This window comes from Macrosteles quadrilineatus, unplaced genomic scaffold (genome assembly GCF_028750875.1).
Source record: "Macrosteles quadrilineatus isolate MER2022 unplaced genomic scaffold, UCM_ALF_1.0 Scaffold_7__1_contigs__length_78375512, whole genome shotgun sequence".
In the NCBI taxonomy this organism is placed as follows: Eukaryota; Metazoa; Arthropoda; class Insecta; order Hemiptera; family Cicadellidae; genus Macrosteles; species Macrosteles quadrilineatus.
The window spans coordinates 10617151-10631702 of record NW_026542600.1 but is presented as its reverse complement, the minus strand read 5'-3'; the positions used below and the strand labels follow the sequence as shown (position 1 = coordinate 10631702).

Below are 14552 nucleotides of genomic sequence, written 5' to 3'. Positions count from 1 at the left end.
TATTGAAATTAATTATTTAGTTATAATAACCTTTCCAGTAAACAATTTAAGCTCCAATTCCTGAAGAATACTTTGCAGAGCACGTAAAGAGTTCTGAACGTCGTGTCATGTCTTTATGACTTATAAGGTCAACTAATGTTTTATATATATACCAAATAAAATGGTGCGACATAGGAAGTCGTGATGGAAAGTTCCTGAAGAATACTGTGCAGAACATGTGAAGAGTTCTGAACATAGTCTTGTCCCAATGACATATAAGGTCAACTAAAGTTTTATAGATATACCAAATAAAAAGAGTGCGACATAGGAAGTCGTGATGGAAAGTTCCTGAAGAATACTGTGCAGGGCACGTGAAGAGTTCTGAACGTCGTGTCTTGTCTTTATAACTTATAAGGTTAACAAAAGTTTTATAGATAGACCTAAAATAAGGGTTCGACATAGGAAGATGTGATGGAAATTACCTGTGGAAGAATACTATGCAAAGCGTGGGAAGAGTTCAGGATATTGTGTCTTGTCCAGTGTTGGGAAGTAGCGCGCTACAAGTAGCGACGCTACAGTAGCGCGCTACTTTTTCTGTAGCGTTAGCTGTAGCTACGCTACTTTTAAGATTTTGTAGCTTTAGCTGTAGCTAGCTACATTTTTAAAGTAGTTGTAGCGGAATTTTAGCTACTTTTCTCGCTACATTAACATTGATTGAGATAGTGATTTTTATCACAACCTTACGTGAAACAACCTTTTTCAAACTGAGATTTTCAAAAAAGTTAGGCCTACTTTCTTGGCTTCATACAGCTGGTCACAGTCGTGTCATTACCTATTAAAACGTTGCGTGGACATGGAGGCTATTATCTGAGTGTTATCCACATGTTTGGCTCTCATTTCCTTCATGTCAGATAAAATAAAATTGCTAGCTGCAGACGACGTTTAATTAAACGTTAAACGTTACCGTACCGGTGACAAGAGAAGCTATTGAATGCTTTCAAGTGATTGTCAGGGAAGGGAAATTAGTAATCAATTTAGTTTCTTTATTGTATAAATTTAGTTTAAACTTGGGTTTTAATGGAAACCAACACTAAACCTAAAAATAATGAGAAAGCTGGTCTATCAGCCTTTGCTTCATCTGTTGATTGTGGTTCACCATCACAAGCCCTTCCTTGGTTAGATTACAAAGATTTTTCAAAGGTTTACTAAATGAACGAAGAGTAAATTTCCTGATGAGATTTAAGATATGCCTAGGCCTAGAATACATAATAATTGTAACAAAAAAATCTCCATATAACATGAAACTTTATTGCATTAAAAAAGTAGCATACGGTACTGTTGCTCCTGCTAACAGCTCTTGTCAAGGACTATTCCTAGGCTATGCTATTGGATTAATACGAATATCAAGTTCAATTAATAGGAATATGTATGTTTAGTCCTTGTAAGAACAACCCTACTATAGCCAATTTGTTGTACAAAGCCAAGTAGGCTACGCCTAAATGTTATTTTTACTTAACAATTTTCAACATGTTTAAATTAAAAGCCGATTTCAGGATAAGCTGCTGAATACTGTTTTCTGCACCAACGTTTGTTGAAGCACAATTTGACCTATGCATAATTTGACAAAGGACGATTTCTTGACATTGAAAAGTGTTATTCATAGAACAAGTAACATATTACTATGGGTAAAAGTTATAGAAATGTAGTTTTTAACATTAAAAATAAGGAAAGGCAATTAACTCCAATTTCAGTAGGCTAGGCTCTGTAACACAAAAAAGTATTTTTGAATAATCGTTTTACAGTTTTATTGTTTTAATAGTTGATAAAAGAATCTATAAATGAATCCTATACTCTAATACGAGCAAGGTTTGCTTGTATGTATGCTTGCTTGCTTGCTTGCTTGCAAAGAAGATCTCGAAAACGGCTCCGACGATTTTCTTCAAATGTTGTAAATAGTTTATTTCTGGCCTAAAAACAAGTTTACTGCAGTTAGAACTGCCAACAAAAATCTAATTACGTAGAAAAATGAAACTGAAAGTCACATTTTTTTTACATTAGTCTTATGGGTTGCTAGGTAACCATCTTGGCTGAATTAAATAACAAGGAAAAGTAAACAAAAGAATTGTAAGTTAGTTGTCTATCCACAGTATACTAGCAAATTACAAAAAATACAGTACAAAAGGAAAAACATCAGTTGTTACTATTGAGCAAAGATTATACTGAAGATTACTCGATACATTGTAGTAGGACTTTTTTTTATCTATGATTATAGTAAAGGCTTGCAATGTGGAGTGTGGGAACTGTTTATGACGATTAGATTAAGGTGTCTATAATCCTAAAATGCTATGGGAAGGGAGGGAAACAGGTTCGCGAAGTAGGAAGTGAGGAAGGAAGTAGTAAAGGCGAGCTGTCCGGAGTGTGGGAACTGTTAATGAGGATTAGATTAAGGTATCTACAATCCTAAAATGCTATGGGAAGGGAGGGAAACAGGTTCGCGACGTAGGAAGTGGTAAAGGAAGTAGTAAAGGCAAGCAGTCCGTAATGTGGGAACTGTTTATGACGATTGGTATTTGCAATCTTAAAATGCAATGGGAAGGGAGGGAACGAGGTCCGTGGCGTAGGAAGTGGTGAAGAAAGTAGTAAAGGTGAGCAGTCTGGAGTGTGGGAACTGTTAATGGGGATTAGATTAAGGTATCTACAATCCTAAAATGCTATGAGAAGGGAGGAAAACAGGTCAAGGACGTAGGAAATGGTGAAGGAAGTAGTAAGGCTAGCAGTGCAGAGTGTGGGAACTGTCTGTGGCATTTATGCATCTGCAATTCTAAAATGGTATAGGGAAGGAGGGCAAACAGGTCCACGACGTAGGGTGTGGTGAAGGAAGTAGTGAAGGTGAGCAGTGTGGAGCTTGGGAGTGGATTAATGTATCTGCAATACTAAACTGCTTTCAGGGTAAGCTAATGATTTTTCCCCGAGCAAAGCTTGGTCCCCAGGTACTGTAGATTAAAGAAATGAAATGGGCTTTTAAAATATAGTTTGTTTGTATGTCCTTTGAACTTAGGCTAATGAAATTTACATATAATATGCTTAAAAATAATGCCATATTTAAAAACAAGCACTAAATATGATGGAACACCCAACTAACTTATTTTGGTTCTGTTGTTGTAACGTTAGGTTTACATAGTTGCAATTAATTTTACAAGAAAAGTAGCTAAAATTGTAGCTATAGCTACATTTCATTGTAGCTGTAGTTGTAGCTAGCTACTTTCTCGGAACTGTAGCTGTAGCTGTAGCTAAGCTACTTTTTTGGAAATGTAGCAGTAGTTGTAGCTAGCTACATTTTAAAAGTAGCTTCCCCAACACTGGTCTTGTCTTTATAACATTAGAAGTTTACAATTAGTTTATAGATCGACTATAACGTTGAATGGAAGTTTGAAGTAAAGGTATAATGACGAGCAGCGACATCTGCAGAATACTGTGCAGAGCAAATGTAGAGTTCAGGACATTGTTTCTAGTATTTATAATCCTTAAGATTAACAAAGTTTTTGAAAATAGGCAACCAATCAGTTGCGACGAAAAAAGTCATAATTAAAGTCCTTGCAAACTACTGTGCAGAGCATGTGAAGAGTTCAGGCATTTTTTTAAGTCATTGTAACCTTAAAGATTGAGACAGGTTTAAAAGATAGGCCTAATGATATAGTGCGGAATTTCTGGTCATGATATAATAAAGTCTTTGGAAACTACTTTGCACAGTATGTGAAGGGTTCAGAGAATTGCATCTAGTTTTAAGTCTTTGTAACAAAAAGTCTTAACAAGGTTAGAATGATACACATAATGATGGAATTCAACATATTTATACATGATGTTACATCTTCCAGACTACTGTGCAGAGCATGTAAAGAGATATTAAATAAAGCAAATAAATCGGTACTCCTATTTGTAAAAACGGGAAAAAAATTAAGTTGTGTCGTTAGCATTTTTTTTGTAAAAAAATAAATTCTAATGTTTCAGTGTCGTTGTAATGACACTGTCATAGATGTAATTAGTGCCCATAATCATCGGTAATGCCTCAGAGTAATAATGTTGTAGTACTACTCTGAGGTAATGCCAATGTTTTTCTGTCTTTATAGAATTAATTAATAAAGTGCTTTATTTTACAAATAAACATTCTTCTCAGAATATTTTAAACCCAATTAGTTAAACAATGGTCTTCGACCATCTGTTTGGTTAGTACGCCTTGTTAACATAAAACACATTTCTGAATAAAAAAAAACTAATTGTGATAAATTACAAATAAAATAAACAATTACATCCATTAAAAATAATGGCTTACGCTTACATAAAGTGTATGCGAGGTATTTAGTTGATCAATTAATAGGTTTAAGCAGTAATTTCTAAGCAAGTCTATGTCAAATACTTTCAATACCTAATATACAAAATTGGAAGTTAAGAAATATCCATTGTGTCTTCAATTTTGAAAGAAAAGACATAATTCTTCAACTATATTTATTCAAAATGTTATTCTTTAATTAATTCCAACCTCATTTTCACGCCTTTCTTTTTTAAAATAGTTCTCTCTAATAATGGAAAAAATTGGGTAAATAACAACCAAATGAAAACTGTTTCAAATTATCGCAAATTGCACTAATTAATAAATCTTTTTATGCATTTGTTTTGATAAATATTTTTTCAATTAAAAGTATTAAAGTAAAGTAAAGTATTGTTTGTGGTTCAAATCTTTAAGCTCTGCTTGGGCCCTAATAACCCATAAGATAAGACCTACTTCGATGTTATCAGTGAGAAAACTCCTGGGTGGTGGTCAAGGTCAATTAATGCAAGCAGCTGCTGGTGATACTGCGATGTACGTGCCCAGTTAAACATACACATTCTCCAGCTATCTCTCTCTGCCTCTATTGTCTGTAATCTCCACTAATCGCCTAAAACATCTGCTGTCCCAAAAACAAAACACAAACCATGTTTTTGCCCTAGACGTTTCCATTCTTTGAGAGGAAATACCAAGACCGTTTTGATGTTTTTTCGTCGAAGCACCGCCTGATGGGCGCTTTTCCACGATTCCATCATTAGTATTAACGTTCCACGATCCCAGTGACTAACACATCACAACAATAATGGTCAACAAATAATATCTATCATGAGTTTTTTATTGAAGTTCGTTGAGGAAATGTTTAATATGGATTGGTCGTCCATGATATGAAAAAGTTTGTTAGGTACCTAAATTGAAAATGAGGGAATGTCTAAGGAAGACGAATTGACTTTACAATTTAATTAATCGTAGCGAAATTGAAAATGAAAATTATTTACATGTTTATCTAATAAGTTATATGTTTTAATAGGTTAACTAGGGTTCCAAATAAATGTTTTTTGAAACATGTTTGTTTTATTTAAACTTACTCCAAATGCGGTTTAGTATAAAAACTACTGTCGGAGAAAAAAGTTTATAAACACTCGAGTTTGGAGCTCTACAGAAAAGTAACCAAACTAACTTAGAAAAACACGTAGTATATATAAATTGTCATTGTTTCATTCTACGTATTCCTGTGAAAACGACAATTTTTAAGCTCCTTTAGGAAGTTTTTTTATGACAATGGGAAGGTAAAAACTCCCTGTTTTTAGAGTATCAAAAACCATCTTATGACTTGGTAAATTCGCACAATGTAAACTAAAAGTCAGAACTTTATCAAACTTTAATACAATATAGAAACATATATGATGAATTTATTTGGGCAGTTTCAGAATTTTTACTCTACCCAAAATGTTTTTGTTGTAACTTTTGTAAATTAACTTTTTCTAAAAAAAAACGGCAAACGCGAGAAAACAGTTGAAAAGCTTGTTTTGAAGGTGATTGGTTTTGTATTTGAAACATTGATGATGTTCAACAAAATGTCACTCATGTTTTTTTAGAGTCACTCATGTAAATCATAAGTGCAAAACGCATATGCTCTAGACTCTTAGAGCCTAAATAAAATAAAGGCTATAGTATTTTGTCTTGCAAACCCTTAAATTTTACCTTTGAAACTATTTAATAAATACAAGCACTTGTAACTTGTATAACATTTATTCATAACTGAATAGTAAATATTATGATATGAAAATTGTAAATAATTAACACATGGATTAATATAAAAAGTACAGAAGCAAAATATATAACAGTGACAAAAACCAGAGTTTTATGGGTAAACTCTATATTGTAGACGGTCACTTGGATCCTATTTTCGGTCGAGACTGGCTACGGGAAGTAGAGTTGGACTGGAAAGAAATAGAAGCAAAATATATAACACTATTTGTTTTACTTCTTATTTGTAACACTTTTATTTGTGTTTTAATTCAATAAAAAAAAAACTTAAATTTCAACTATACCGTCAACAATCAACGATCAAATCAACGATCACATAAGACCGAATTTTAATACATTTCCAGAGTAGATTGTAAGTACGTTGGCTATTAGTGTGATATTATAATAGCCTGTACGAGGATGCGTTCATCGGCTGGGAGAGCTAATTATTGATAGAGGAAATCTGATGCCAAATAAAGGTCAATGAACTATAAACATGGCATAAAATTCACTACATCATAAAGTTGTATAATCACATTGTACAATGGCCGAGCTTAATAAAGGACTATAGTGATATGTTAATTTTAAATGCAGATATATTTATTGAGCGAAGCTCTTATACGTCGACTCTTGTGCATTTTTGAGCGGAGCGAGCGAAGATCTTATACGCCGACTCTTGTGCATTTCGTAATACGCAACTCCTCCTAGACGGCTGAAGCAATCGTTTTCAAATTTTGCGATAAATACTATATCGGTAAGTAAGTGCCAACATCTATATGGCGTCAAACATATCTCTTAGGAATCCGCCCCACGGGCCCTTAAAGTTTCAATGTAATCCTATGGAAGCAGTATTTGACACATAAACAAAGCCATAAGAACAGCTGGTGACTTTTGAATGACGTAGATCAAGAAATAGCTGATAGCATTTTTCCACGGATATTAGAACAGAAACGGATTAGATCATAAATAATATAATCAAAATGACGTCATTAGCATGAATCGTAAAGTAATAGCCTTAACCTCGTGTTTGGACGTTTATTGACAGTTTCATTTTGAATTAAAAAAAAAACAACTTGTTTGCTTTGAGTCCATCCAACTAAATTAACACGTTGACTGCGCGTGCCGACTTTAGTCGGCGTCGCCAGCGCTCCCAGGTGGCGCGCGCCGACTACAGTCGGCACCAGACCAACAGTAATATATTGAGTCAGTGTGAGCTTAGCCTCAGACGGAGACGTTATAATCGTTGCCAGCCTGCCAGCTTAGAATGCGAGCTTTACTTTGGTGTAGGTTGGTACTAAAATTTCCCGTAAAATCCCGTCTGGCAATGCTTTTGTCCCGGTTTCGGGGATTTTTTCTCTTCAACCCACATTACAAAGACACTGGATACGGATCCATGCAGTGCTGCTACCTTTGGGTGTTTCAGTGAACTACATCCACTCTCGGGGTAACGCAGCACAGTCACCACTGCTCTTTTGTGATTCGTCAGACTGAAATATTTGAATGCCAATTGCGTTCGCTGATTCGGTTGCGCGCCGGGGCTTCGCCCGCCACTGGGGAGCGCCTGTAAAGTCGGCGCGCGCAGTCAACGTGTTAACAGTTGAAGTTGTGTTTCAAGGCTTGTTCTAGGCTCACTTAGGGAAACCTTATGTAATATTTTTAGTAACCCCTATATTAGTGATGAATTGGTTTGTGAATTAGTGTATGTTTTTTTTTTTTTTAATTGGGTTTTCTTTTACGAGTTTGTTTGGCTCTTCTACCCGATAGATTTTCATGATTGAGGTCTAAAATTGAAGGTATGCACACACAGATTCCACATCAATCATTGGCATATATATATCTACAGTTCCACTCGGCTTATACGTAAACGAAATTCGCTCTCCATATATTTCTTATTGGATTTAAATTTGGGTTTTCTTTTCCGGGTTCGTTTGGATCTTCTACCCGAACGATTTTCATGATTGAAGTCTCACAGATTTCCCATCAAGCATCGGCATATATTTATCTACAGTTCCACTCGGCTTATACGTAAGCGATATCTTACGATATCATACTGTGCAATGTCACGGTGTTAACTAGTAAATAGTCGCTTGTTAGAGTAGAATTGAACAAAGTAGTTGAATATTTTAAACATACGGAAAATTATCTATTAACAATTACAAGCAATAGTTGATTTTATTAATACATTGCATATAATCCAGGTGGACCCATCAATGGTGGGGGGATTGAATATTTACATTCACACGTCGGCAATGATAGGGCCACATAAAAACGGTCCCTGCCACATCAATAATTAAATTGATAATTCGAGTTCCGTGAGGGCACTTATAAGTTGCTTGATATGATGCTTAACTTAATTGCACGATTATTTGCTTGCTACATGTAGGTGTGATTTAATATTCTTGTACTCTAACAATAAATTATTACATTGCACGGTTATATCCAACACAAGCAATACGATTTGTGACATTGCAATCACAAAAATCAGAAACAAGCTGAAATCGAAATCTTTATTGGCAATTAAATAGCCTACAGAGCCACCAAATATCAATTTAATAGTTCAAAGTATTTTGAGAATTAGTTTTCTAGAAATAATTACTACAACATCCATCACATAACTTAATTATCCATGGATTTACCTACTTTACTATTATAATTTTAATCAAAACTAGCCCGTGCTTCGCTACGGGGTGAGAATGAAGAAAAGAATAATTCAGTTTTTAAAATCTACTGAAAGAAATCGTTACAACACACTTGCCAGGAAACATTTAGGCAAAGCTCGATCGTACTTATTGATTTTTTAAATGTATATATTTTCTTAATTTATTTGCCTACTATCACTTTATAAAGTGTATTGCATTTAAAATATATGCAAAAGTCTAATTCATTGGAGGGAAATTAAGATTTCCTAAACAAATTGGGATTTGTCTACATAAATATTTTACTTTATAAAAAGATAAGTTACTTCAGATAAATACAGTATAAGCCACAAAGAATACAACCTATTTGTTCCATAATACTTAATTCTATGTTCTAATAGCAAACAATAATATGTTAGCCTACTGAGAGTATTCTCAGAAGATTAACTCTTCTATTAAATAGCCTAACAACGTAAACGAACGTATTTCATTCTATCTATGTTTGATAATATTGTTGTCATGATGGTTAAATTTAAAAAAAGGAGATGTAAAAAAATAATCATAGCATATATTTATGGCCAATACATACGCTAAGAGAATTGTAAAACTATACAAAGAGTGCTTCAAAGGGCATTTTGAAACTCCATTGATAAAATACAAACGGTATGTTAGTAATTGCCTTTACGTGATATAAATTAGAACAAAACTAAAATGAATTAAAAAATCCGTTATACGTAATGGCTAATTTATGTGACAATATTTATCTAAGATAGAGCGAATTAAAATGTTGTTTTAAAACATTGTCTGAATATACGTCTTAAATATGATGCTGAAAATGGTTTTTGGACAAAAAATACACAGATTGTTTTAATTGGGATTTTTGAAATTACTGATTGATTACAAACAATATTTTACTAAATATCTTTATGTAACATTAACAAAATTTAAAAGTAAAATAAAATGGTTTAAAAACTATTTTTCAACTTAACAGCAAAATTTTGAGTTAATGTTTATCGCAGTAAGAGGTAATAAGAACACGTGGTTTTTTTAACATCGACTAAATATAGCTATTAAATATTATTGAGGTTGGAAAGGTTTTTGATCGCTGCAGATTACTTAATGTTTTCCATTTTTTTAAATTACTTGAATAAATTGCCCGTTTCATTTAATTATTTATAACGTAGGCTAGTCCAAAGTTAATCAGAAATGACATTTTATACATACATACTATATTCATGTACGTTGCAATGAAAAGAGATTTTATTTTAAAAAATAATTCACATCACCTAAGAAACCCTATTGCCGTAGCTACTATAAAACAAACCAGCATAAAAATACTGTTAAACATTAATAATATTCCAATTACTAAATAATTAACCTTTACAACAAAGGTTATAAATCTTTTTCTATAATGAAAAATACTTGCAGTTATTTTTCAACTTACTTTACGTTTTACAAAAAAATTTTTGGGGTGAGGTAAGCATAAAAAAAACAAGCTAACAATTATTTGTTTTTACAATAATACGTAGAATAAAACAATGAAAAATCTTATTTAACCCGTGTTTTTCTAAGTAGGTAGTTTGGTTACTTTTCTATACAGATCTAAACTGGAGTGTGTAAACTTTTTCCGCGACATTAGCAACGCGGCTGGTTACGGCGTACATCGCCTACAATCTGAGAGACGCAACAGTTCTAGCGTTTTGGAACTTCCGATCTGACTAGTAGCGTTTTGGATCTTCCGACCCGACATACGATCGCAAGATCCAAAGTGAAACGGACAGTCTATTTCATAAGTTTACTTTAAGAAATAAATTTGTACTTCTATTTATGACTGTACTTTTGGATCTTACGATTTTGGAACTTCCGACCCGCTAAATAACCTTTGGAACTTCCGATTTTGGAACATCCGATCGGCAATATAAACGTTGGATCTTACGATTTTGGAACTTCCGATCGGCAATATTTTCTTTGGATCTTCCGATTTTGGAACTTTTGAAGACCATCCGTTCCAATCCCTAGGTCTAGCCTAAAGAAATGAAAAAAAAATCCCAGGCTCAGGCCTAGCGTCATAGGACAAAAAATAAAAACATTTAAAATTTGTTTTATTTAACAAATGAAAACAAAAAACCGTTTAATCCAAAATATTTGGTAATCCTAAATGGGTCAGGTCCCAACCATTTCGGACTATCGGGACTCTACTGTACCAACTTTGGCAAAAAAAATGTTTACTCAAGATTTACAGTAGAACTCCGATTATCCGAATCAATAGGGACCAGACCCCATTCGGATAATCAAAAATTCGGATAAACGGAGTTTTACCGGAATTCCGGGAATTTTAAAGAAAAATTATCATTTTCGGTAGGCTACTAAGTGAACTTTTAATTAATAATAATTTAAATCAGAACATTTTTACAGTTTACAATGCTCATAGTAGGCTACAAGTGTTCTATACATGTTATTAAGTCAATAGTGTTCCATCAAAGTCCAAAATTGGCTAAATGTGTTTAATAACAATTCTTTGATATTTTGCAAAACTTATTACTGTAGCTTTACGTTTTTAAAATTGTTGAAATAAGCGATTCGGATAATTGGAGATTCGGTTAATTGGAGTTCGGATAATTGGAGTTCTACTGTAGTTTGTACTGTATTGTCTAGAGTAGGCTAATGATAAAGGCTAAAAAATGTTCTTAATACACCATTTCAATTACTAGGCAATTTGTTATGAAGTAGTTATTGTGAATTTTCAAATAGACCACAAGTAGGCTATACAACAAAGTATTCCCAAACCACCGTCAATTGCATAAAGTTTAAAATTGTATTTATTTTTTACCATGCCCTCTTTTTTACCAGGCCAAACAATTGTTTTATTAAGACTTGGTTTTGTACAGTATAGCCTTTAGTAGGCTCAAGAAAAACACTCAACTAAATTTAATGCAATACTACAATTTCTTGGCACTTTTATTTTGAAGTATTATTTTTATTTATATCACCAATTAATCAATTAGGCCTAAACAACTATGACACTTAATATTTTTCAGGAATTTCTACAAGCTATTTGATTTGATAACAGGGAATACTATGATAAGTGGATCTATTCATCATCATCTTCTTTATATCATAAAATGTACAGATTGGTACTGTACATGAAATAGTGTCAACATAAGTTTTTCTTATATGAATTGCTAAAATAAGTGATTTTACAGGGTAGTCCAAAACAAAAAAACATTGATTTTAAAAACTTATTTAGATTCTACTCTAATTTTACAGTTTCTGGAAGGTTGTGTAAAAATTTGTTTTCTAAATAACTAATTTTTCTTACAAAATTCCAAATTGTGCTGCTCTACGAATTGGTGTGATCTTGTGTTATATTTATAAACATTGCCACTGATTGCAGTTTTATCATTCATCAAAACAAATTCAATTATCTTATTAATATTATAAATGTGATAATTAATAAAAATAAAAAAAGACTGTGGACTGTGAATATTTTAAGTATACTAAAGACATGCCTTACCGAGGCTGTTGATCTTAAATTCAACATTATCCTCATGACTTTTTTTGCTGGTACAAAACTCTGCCCAAGTTTTTTTCAATGCTAGATCCATATACACATGCCATAGGCAATATGTGAATGAATTAATGCACAACAGACTGCTTTAACGTTTTAATATTACATGATGGAGCAATTTTTCTCACATGTAAATACTGCTGGATATTATTCTAATAAGATTATTAAAATATGATCATCCCATGCCAGGATTTTCATCTATGATTATGCCTTGACTAAATATGTAGGAATTACCATTAGAGGACATACACTACTTACATATTTCCGACCGCATCAATGCAGAGGCAAGTTCTGATATCTTCATAAATTCCCTTCTTGTTTTCTTCATCGGGAAATTCACTGCCAACTGGACTTTTTTTACTTGGAGGACACATTTGTTTTTCCAGTTTTACTTTTTCATTGCTATCAGAGACTTGTGCAAGAGCAATTTTTTTGCTGACTCCTAAAACACATAACAAGCCAGATTATTTAGATACAAGATTCAATACCTAGTTCACAAAATATTATCAGTCATGTAAAAGTGTTATCTGTGAAATAAGTCTACAATTGAGTTCCTGTGGTGACTGAGCAAGGTAGCTAAAATCAAAATCTGACACCAGCACCATGCTCTTTAATAATTTGCTCATATTCCAGCCAATTTTTACCTGTGTGCGATAACTGGTTTTGTCATTGTAGCCGTAATGATATGAGAAGCCAAAAAATAAGAGAAGGAAAATCAACGCTCCCGCTAAGTATGAGTCATATTGTTTGTTTGGGTTTATGTGGTAACTGCTATTAAAGTCCATTGCAGCATACATGAATAGGGTAAAGTATTTGAGCATAAAAAATGTTGGTAAGAAAGGGAGGGTTTGGAGGATTCAATAAGCATTTGCATGATATTAACAATGTTTTGCATTTTATTTTCAGTAGGTCTTTTGTTTAAGGCAGTGACCAACGTTAAGGAAATTGTGTGCACAACATTAGTTTAACGAGTACTCTAGGTTAGCTGCAACAGGAAGGGTAAAAAAGTTTTTTTTGTAACATGTTAATATTTTAGTATGAAATAAGTGCATTTTCCAAATGTGATCAAAATATGCTCATCAACAAGCAAACAACAACAGTTTATTAACAGGTTAGGTTATTCTCCATAAGAATGACAAAGGAATTTAAAATTTACATTTTTTTTTCTCCGTAACCATTAGGCGCATAATAACGCTTCAATATACCAAATTATTTGGGGTTTTTTAAGCTCTACATAATGGTTTGGAAAGAAATTGCAAAATTTTATGTTTTAAGGGTCAAAAATGAGAAAAACCAATTTTTACCCATATGAAAGACTTCCCATCAGTGGCGTACCCCCGTTCCCATGGTCCGATCAAACTCATTCAAATAAATGTAGGTTTACACGTTTATACAAAATTGCATCAATGCCACCCCTCCCCTCGCCACACCTCATCGGTACACCACTGATGAGAAGTCTACTTGTCTTCGTTCAGTTCTCTTAGGCTATGAATGTAAAAATAATAAACAAAACTGAATGGTTCTGAGTAAAGTACATAATCTGCAGTTATTTTTTTTGGACTGATATGCAATCAAGGAACTTACCTCATGCCTCAAGTTTATGTGGTTTATTTGAGATCCAATACTCCTCAATACAATACACTGAGATTTCAGTTTAACTATGTCACTATCCAGGACTGCTTGGTGGATTGGCCTGCAAAATATTGCTCATTTTAGTTAAACTAATTTTAAATCATATAAACTACCATAACAATATCCAGTGCTCTACAAAATGAGGTGCCGGAACTGTAACCTATTTAATGTGATTAGTACCTATTTATGTAGGGCATACCAATGTATGACAATATTTTTATATTTTTGAAAGAGAGGTACCGGAACACCATTCCGCTGTGTTCCGCTAAAAATCGAGCACTGAGGATATAAATTAAAGCCTAAAGCCGCGTTTACACCAGGCCAGTTGGCGGGCAGGCTACTTGCCTCAGGTAATGTTAAATACATTAGAGACAAGTAACCTGCCTTGTGTTAAGGCAGTTTTGTGACTGTATAAAAAAAGTAGAGCAGTGTGCAGACCAAGTTAATAACACTAATACTTAAGCTGGGTTTTCCTAGGCCTTGAACCGGAGCACGGAGAGAGGAATGCAGAGAGCGGACTCCTCCTGTCTTAGGTAATTTAATGGTTACTGTTTTCTTAGAAGCGGAGCGGAATGCCATGTTAATTGCTTTTCCACTCTCCACCCTCCGCTTTCTGCGATCCTCTTCCGCGTCTAGGAAAATCCGGCTTCAGGTTCACAAGGCATCA

General features: G+C 33.6%; 1 long non-coding RNA gene across 1 annotated transcript in view; it reads right to left on the bottom strand.

The window, feature by feature from the left end:
- Positions 1–13939, bottom strand: part of LOC128999129 (uncharacterized) — a 44705-nt gene extending 30766 nt beyond the window's left edge. The window contains exon 1 of the long non-coding RNA XR_008491237.1: positions 13838–13939. This is a non-coding gene — a long non-coding RNA (uncharacterized LOC128999129). The remainder of the gene's footprint in view (positions 1–13837) is intronic.
- Between the last annotated feature and the right edge of the window lie 613 nt (positions 13940–14552).